At 46.8% G+C, this 8,322-nt stretch overlaps 1 pseudogene; it reads left to right on the top strand.

Annotated features, from left to right (window-relative positions):
- Positions 1-6,453: 6,453 nt before the first annotated feature.
- Positions 6,454-6,912, top strand: LOC118717042 (annotated as a pseudogene).
- Positions 6,913-8,322: the final 1,410 nt, after the last annotated feature.

Raw genomic sequence — 8,322 nt, forward strand, 5'->3', positions numbered from 1 at the left:
TAGCCAGACAAATTGTCCAAGAAAAAGAAAAATAAGTTATCCAAATTGGATACAAAGAAGTAAAATTGTCTCTGTTTGCAAGTGACATAATCTTACATGTAGAAATTCCTGAAGATTCCACAAATTATTAGCACTAATAAATGATGTCAGCAAAGTTACAGGATACAAAATCAATATACAAAGATCAATTGCATTTAAAAAATTTTTCTTATCGTGCTAAGACTATTGAACTTGAGATCTAATCTACCCTTTTAACAAATTGTTCAGTGTACAATACAATATTGTTGATTATATGTACAATTTTGAACAACTCTCTAGAACTTATTCCTCTTTCTTAACTAAAACTTGATGCTCATTGATTAGTAACTCCCCATCACCTTTTTCCAGCCTCTGAAAACCACCATTCCACTTTCTAATTCTGTGAATCTGGCTAGTTTAGGTATCTCAAATAAGTGAAATCATAAAGTATTTGTCTTTTTGTGACTATCTTTAGGCTAGTAACATATTGTTTTGATTACTGTAACTCTGTAATATATTTTGAAATGCTTGTGGTTCAAGCATCACAAGAGCCCCAGTCTGCCTGCCTGGGCCTGTGGACTAGGGACTCAGTGGCAAGGAGAGAGGAATATAACCCTTCAACAAACAAACACAACACTCATCTGACCTTTCATTCCTCAGGGAACAGAGATTAAGGTAGGGCAGGTCCTTAACAGGTAAATAAAAGAAATCCACAAAAATAAGAGAAACACCAAAATGATGTCAAACCAGTTTGGACACTTTATCCAAAGCCTTTGCTATTACCTGCAATGATTACCTGGCAAAGCTCCTTTTTATCGGAGGTAACTACATCGGGCCCAAGACTCCTAGCTAGGCCCTGGCCAAGGGCTTTATTCCAATGCAACTCAAGCTGACCTCTAGGGAAGAGCCACCGCAAGACCCTTTGACCTGGTGCTCAGGTCAAAGGGTCTCCAGAGACATCAGCCAGCCCTCAGTCAAGGGGGAAGAGAACTGGAGAGGCATGGCACTGAGAAGTCTCTCCAGTTCTCCTCATTGCTATTTAGCAGATGTAGGGCTCACTGGGTGCCAGACCAGGGCATGGATGGGTGATCAACTCAACATAGCCCTAACTCCCACAGGAAACCTGCAGCAGATAAGTGGCACCCAATTCCGACCACCCCTGTCTTCTGCTGTGGGGGTTCGGGTGAACAGGGCAGGGAGGGGGGTCGGGGAGAGGGACACAGTCTTATGTGAAGTAATTGAAAGGATGTTGTCCCCAGACCTCAGATCTGATCCTTGTTTCATCATTTTACAGCTGCCTGCCCACAGGCAATCTCTCCATGTCTGGCTACACTAACTTATGAGGGGGTAGAGATGGACGGGACCAGGACCCCTCCCTACTCTGAGTTAGGTGATGGTTTATTCTGATGGCATGCGATCACTTGCACCAACAGCACACCCACAGGCCACATCTCCAGCACATTTGGTTTCTCCATGGTCAATTGAGACCAGATCTCCACTCCAGCTTGTGCCATGGAGCAACAGGGTAATGCCACCCACAGTGAAGAGCATGGCTCTGAGCCCAACTGCATCTGAAGTCCACCTCTGCCCCCTTTCCTTGCCCCAGGCTCCCTGCCTGAAAATAGAGATGGTAGAGATATTTCCTATCTTGTAGGGTTATTAGGAGGATTCAATGAGATGATTTCCTCAAACTTTTTAAAGTGGGGGCCAGATCACGGTCCCTCAGAGAGCTGGAGGGCCGGACTATATGAACTACTAATTCCTACTGTAACACCTCGGCTGCGCTCACTGCCCAAAAAACCTGGCGGGCCGGATCAGACTCCTCTGTGGGCCGCATGTGGCCCGAGGGCCGTAGTTTGAAGACGCCTGATTTAGACAAAACCTTTGAGAACTGGCTGGCTCTTGGGCAGTGCAGTGTCAGAGTTGGCTGTTATTGCCATGAGTATTCAGGCGCCAACAAAGCTCCCAAAACACCATCTGAGCTACCAGAACGTCCAAGCACAGATCCCAAGGACTTTGTCTCGGGGAAAGTTGAGCCTCTCGCAGACCTGGGGCCAAAGGAAATGGTCTTGGATGTTCTCTCCCTCACTCTGGAAGGTGAGGACTGGAGATGCGAGTCCCTCCCAGCCTCCAGCGCCAGGGACCATTAGGAAGGAGCTGTTGACACTGACCAGCCACACCCCATGTTCGCACAGTGCGGCCTGGCAGGCTGGACGTGGCCTCCTTTCCCAGAGGGCTCGTGCCAGGCGGCTCCATTACCGTGGGGTGCATTTCAGGCCTTCTCGCTATTATCAGCTTCTCACTTTCAGCTGCTGGATCAGGGGCAGGATCCTTCCCTTCCTCCCTGTGCCCCATCACGGGGTGTCTGCTTTCACGGCAGCCTGGCCTGCCCAGGTGAGCCATCGACTGCCCTGGTGAAGCCTCTCCCCCCCCCCCGCCCATGCCCACGTAGACCCGCCCAGACACTGCCCCACATGTCCTCAGTTGAAATTCAACTCTTGTCCCCCAGTCACAACCCAAAGGAATATGTTTAGAGTGGGGGTTGGGAGGCAAGGAAGGGGCTAGGTCCTCACTGTCCAGACTGTGCCACCAGCATTTCAAGGTCTCTGCTGGTCATCGGTTTCCTGCAGTGACGACCAGCTGTAAAGATAAAAGAGAAAATGATAGAAAAGAAAAAGCAAGGTTTTCCCACCAGAGTCATAAGCAGTAGATTTACAAAAATGTGCCATTCCCCTCTCTACTCTGCGCAGGCAGTGTCCCCTCTCGCAGTGCCCTGTCCCTCTCCTGCTCAGAGACATGAGCTCTGAGATCCCCTGCTGGTCCCTCCTTCCCAAACAGGCGTGCAGGAGCTGGGAGCGCTCCCCACCATACCCAAGGCTTTATGGTACATTCACTCCTTGAAGGGGGAGGGAGACTTCACTTTTTAATAAATAAACAAACAAAACCATCTTCCATCAAAGAGCTCCGCAGCCATTCCAGGGGTAAGGGACAGTTTGGCAGCCGGTCCCTGTCCCTCACTGGCACTGACCTTTTGTTCCCATTGCCACCCAGTCCCCTTGTCCAGCTGGATCTCCTGCCCAGGTGTGGACCGCACCCTCTTTGTCCCCCTTTGCAGAGCTCAGACAGGCTGGAATTCTCTAAAAATAACCTCACAGAAAAGCAATGAAATGAACAAAGGGAACAAAAACAGCTGAACAACAGATGTGCTTGCAGGTACCTAATCCTAAAACAAGCAGTCTCACCTCACTGGCCAGCTCTGCTTTCTCCCACCTCTGCCAGGAAAGACCCTCTCAGGGAAAGCTTTCTGACACTCGGCGTCCCTCTCCGCCCAGCCAGGCTGAAGTGCTAAGAGAAAGGACAGGTGGTATTCAGAGTGCAGCACACACCTGGCCTGTGTCTGAGCCAAGGTCAAAGGGCAGGTTGGGTCCCCGAGTCCCCTAAATTAGAGCAGAATCCTACTGGGTGAAGCAGTCCCCCTCCCCCACTTGGAGAGGAGAAGAATTCACAGAAGCAGACCTAGCAGGAAGAGGGGAGCCAGTGAGGCCAGGCTTGGTGGCAAGGCCAAGTCTAGACATTGGAGCTGGTGTCTGGCTCCAGCTTTGCTTTTTGGTCACTCTGGCTATGTCCCCACCTTTTCTGGGCCTCAGTTTACCCATTGGTAAAAGGGGGCAGTGTGAATAGGTGAATATTCTTTCATCTCTAGCACTGGGTAGTTCTGTAATTTTCTCATCTTTGACCATCACTTCCCAGGTGGTCGGCCAGTGGGCCCTGCCGGTGATTGGGGTCCTGGACCAATTTGGGGTGGGGCCAGCCAGGGGGAGGGGCTGCAGGAGATTGACCGCCCATCCCCGCCCCCTGTTGGGGTGGGGGATGTGATCAGGAATGGGGCTGGCCAGGGGGAGGGGCTGCAAGCCTATCCTGATGGGGCACACTCATCAGGGGCATGGCCGGTGGGGGGGGGGGGCGCCATTTGGCCAGCAGGCCCACTCTTGATTGGAGTGGGAGAGTCTGATCAGGGGCAGGCCAGCAGGGGGAGGGACCACGAGGTTGCCTGCCAGCTCCACCCCCTGATCAGGCGGTTCACTGGCCACAGTGGGCATCATAGCAACCAGTTGTTAGGTCGTTATGGATGTTACAGTAGCTGCCTATATATATATATATATATTTTTTTTTCACTTACATGAAATATCTAGACCTGACAAATTATATATATATATATATATATATATATATATATATGAAAATATATGAATATATATATTTTTCCCCCCACTTACTGTACATGAAATATCTAGACCTGACAAATTCAGAGACACAAAGAATAGTAGAGGGTACCAGGGCCTGAAGGGAGGGGAGAATGGGGTATTACTGTTTAATGGGTACAGAGTTTCTATGATTATAAAAATCCCATAAATGGATAGTGGAAATGGTATCCCAACATTATAAATGTACTTAATGCAACTGAATTGTATACTTACAAATAGTTAAGATGGTAGATTTTGCTACATTTATATGAAAATAAAATGTTAAATATCTATAATAGAATAGACACCACTTATTTGAGCACCTACTATGTCCCCATAACCCTAGGAGCTTTATGCATTGCCTTATCATTTCACCTACTTTATAGACAAGGACCCGCAGTAGTAAATGGCATGCAAACCCAGAGCAGGGAGAAATGTGAGAAGGCTCAAAACAAGCTGAGACGAACCAGGGTGTGAGGCCCTCACACCCCTACAGTGCTTGCCAGGTTTCACAAATTCCTCCTTTGCCTTTTCTCACATCTCTCCCTGCACCTGTTACTTCCCCCTTCCTCGTTTTATGGCCAACCAAGACCTTCCTGCCTAACCCAGCAACTGACATTACCACCTCTGCCCATGATACTCCCCATTCACCCCCAGCACAGGACAACCTGTCAGGATTGGGGTTCAAAATGGGCTCACAGTCCATCAGGGTTCATTCTGTGCTAGGAGAGAAAGAGGCCAGATCTCCACTAAAGGTGACCCCTGGCAAGCAGCCACCCACTCACTCTCCTCCCCCACCACTGGGAGGTCCTGGCAGGGCCAGAGGCAGCTGGCTGACAACTACTGTCCCCAGAAGAACCTCCTGGAGGCCGGGCAGGTGACTCCATGGGGTGCCAGGCCTGTTGGTTACTAGTTGGTCCCCTTCTCAGTTGACCTTGAGTGTGAATGCAGTCAAGGTGAAAAGTTTCATTTGCCTTTTAAATAATGAACTGCCCATTGCACCTGAAGCACATGGCATGCTGCATTCAGGTCACCCAGGAAAGCCAAGCACACCTACATCTAGGCCACTTTGTCCAGGTGTAGCCTCCTGAGGCAGTGGCCTAACCCTGAAGGTCGCATCCAGGCACAAAGCGTCCTTAGAAACTCCTCACACGGCAGGCTCGGGCCAGGCTGCCAGTCGCCAAGGTTGTGATCGTCAGGGCTGGAAGGGTGTTTGGGTGTGTGACTCATGATTTGCTTTCTCTGCCCCACATTCCCCCAGATATTTCCCTGGCATTCTGTTCCCAGGTCCTGCACCTAGCCAGTGACGGTAACTCCCCAGATGTCCACTGAGGAGCTGTGACTCTTCTTAGGGACCTTGAACAGCTAACAGTGACCCAAGAAGTAAAACCTGGGGCAAGGGGAGCATTGGAGGAGGGGGTCTCTGTACCTCTGCACAGTGTGGAGGGAAGTTTTTAAAGCATCTGGGTCTCTCCAAACACCCCTTTAATCATGTCCAGGAAGGGTGACCTCTACCAGCTGGCAGATTTAAAGCTCAGCTCCCAGGCTCTGGGGAAAGGCCCTGTGGCAGAAACAGAGTGGACGCTAGTGTCAACTTCCAGGGTCTGGTTCCTGACTGCCGCTAACAAGCCATGCGATGTTGAGCCTCTTGTGGCTGAATTTCCCTCCTTTATAAACTAGAGATAATAGCAATACTGACTTTAGGATATTGAAGAGAATTACATGGATAAAGTGCATAAAACGTATTTAGGACAGTACTTAGTACAATGGTCCTAGTCAATAAATATTGGCTTTTATTATGATGGAGAACGACCTTGGTAGTCAATCAGGGAATATTTCCCCCTGAAACCAGACTCAGTCTCAGATTACTCAACACAGCACAGCAAGTAGTCACTGCCAATTGGCCAGGGATAGCATCTAAGATAGAATCCATTTGCAATCATTGAATCTATTTTTTCCCCCTTAATTTGGCATTTAGTGCTCTTCCCCTCTGAATCAGGACCCTTCTACTTCTCCACCCTCATCTCCTCTTATGGAGATGCTAGGACCACCCTCCTCACATCACACGTCCCCTTTCGATCCAAAACCGATCCCTAACTTCCCCATGCACCATTTCCAACTGCTTTAGTGAGATACAATTCACATACCATACAATCCCCCCATTTGAAGTGTACATCCACTTTTCATGAAGATGGCACCCAGAGCAAAGAAGAAAGCCCCTACCGAAGCCAAAGCAAAGGCTTTGAAGGCAGAGGAAGCCATGCTGAGAGGCATCCGTAGCCACACAGAAAGAAGATCTGCATGTTCCCACCCTCAGATGGCTCAAGGCACTGCAGCTTCCAAGGCAGCCTTCGAAATATTCTCGGAACAGTGCCCCTGGGAGAAACCAGCCTGACCATCACGCCATCATCAAGTCCCCCCTGATGACAAGTCAGCCATGACAGAGAAAGAAGACACCAATACATTTGTGTTCACTGTGGATGCCAAGGCCAATGAGTACCAGATCAAACAGGCTGTGAAGAAGTTCTATGACACTGATATGGCCAAGGTCAACACCCTCATCAGTCCTGATGGAGAGAAGAAGTCATATGTTCAACTGTCTCCCGACTATGATGCTTTGGATGTTGCCAACAAAATCTGACTTATCTAAACTGAGCCCAACTAGCTAATTCTCAATATTAAAAATATTCACAGTAAAAAAAAAAAATTAAATAAAGTGTACAATTCTATGGCTTTAAGTATACTAGTCTACAGAGCTGTGCATACATCACCACAATCAATTTTGTCATATTTTCATTGCCTTTCCGAAGATTATCTACACCTCTTATTCATTACCTCTCCAACTCTCCTCCTTCCCTAGTCTCACCATCCTCCCAGCACTAGGCAACCACTACTCTACTTTCTGTCTCTATAGATTTGCCTATTCTGAGCATTTCATATGAATGGAATCACACATTATGTGGTTCTTTGTAACTGGCTTCTTTCACTTATAATGTTTTCAAAGCCCATCCACATTGTAGCATGTATCAGTACTTCAGTTATTTTTATTGCTGAATAATATTTCATTGCATGAATGTAGCCCACTTTATTCATTGATAGACATTTGGATGTTTTCATTTTTGGCTATTATGAATAATGTTGCTATGCGTATTCATGCAGAACTTTTTGTGTGGACATGTTTCATTTCTCAGATGGATAACTGGGAGTTAAATTATTGGTTCATATGGTAACTCTATGTTTATCCATTTAAGAAATTTCCAGAATGCTTTCCAAACCAACTGTACCATTTTAAATTTCCAACAGCAGTGTATGAAGGTTTAACTTCTCTATATCCTTGCCAACACTTTTTTATTATCTGTGTTTTTTATTGGAGCTATCCTAGAGGGTGTGAAATGGCATCTTACTGTGGTTCTGATTTGAATTTCCTGATGGCTAATGATGTTGAGCATGTTTTCATGTATTTATTGGTCAGTTGTGTGATTTCATTGGAGAACTGTCTATTCATTTCCTTTGCCCATTTTTAAATTGGGATATTTGTCTTTTTATTATTGACTTGTTAGAGTTCTTTATATATTCTAGATATAAATTCCTTATGAAATATATGATTGGCAAAAAATTTCCCCCATTCTGTCACATCACTTTCCTTATGGTACTGTTTAAGGCACAAAGGTTTTTAATTTTTTTTTCCCCTTTACTAATTAAGGTATTACAAATGTGTACTTACCCACCCCATTTCCCTGCCCCCTCCCATCACTCATGCCCTCCCCCCCTTCCCCATGTCTGTATACATTGATTATGCTTATATGCATGCATACAAATCCTTTGGTTGATCTCTCCCCCTTAGCCCCACCCTCCCCTGTCTTCCCTCTGAGGTTTAAGAGTCTGATCAATGCTTCTCCATCCCTAGATCTATTTTTGTTCATCGGTTTAAAACGTTTTTAATTTTGAGTAAATTTTGTATGTGGTAAGAGGTAGGGAGGGGATTCAACATCATTTTTATATATGTGAATATCCAGTCATCCCAGCACCAGTTAAAAGACTGTTCTTTCCCTAATTTAAT

The sequence above is a fragment of the Pipistrellus kuhlii genome, unplaced genomic scaffold, assembly GCF_014108245.1.
Source record: "Pipistrellus kuhlii isolate mPipKuh1 unplaced genomic scaffold, mPipKuh1.p scaffold_m20_p_13, whole genome shotgun sequence".
Classification (NCBI taxonomy): domain Eukaryota; kingdom Metazoa; phylum Chordata; class Mammalia; order Chiroptera; family Vespertilionidae; genus Pipistrellus; species Pipistrellus kuhlii.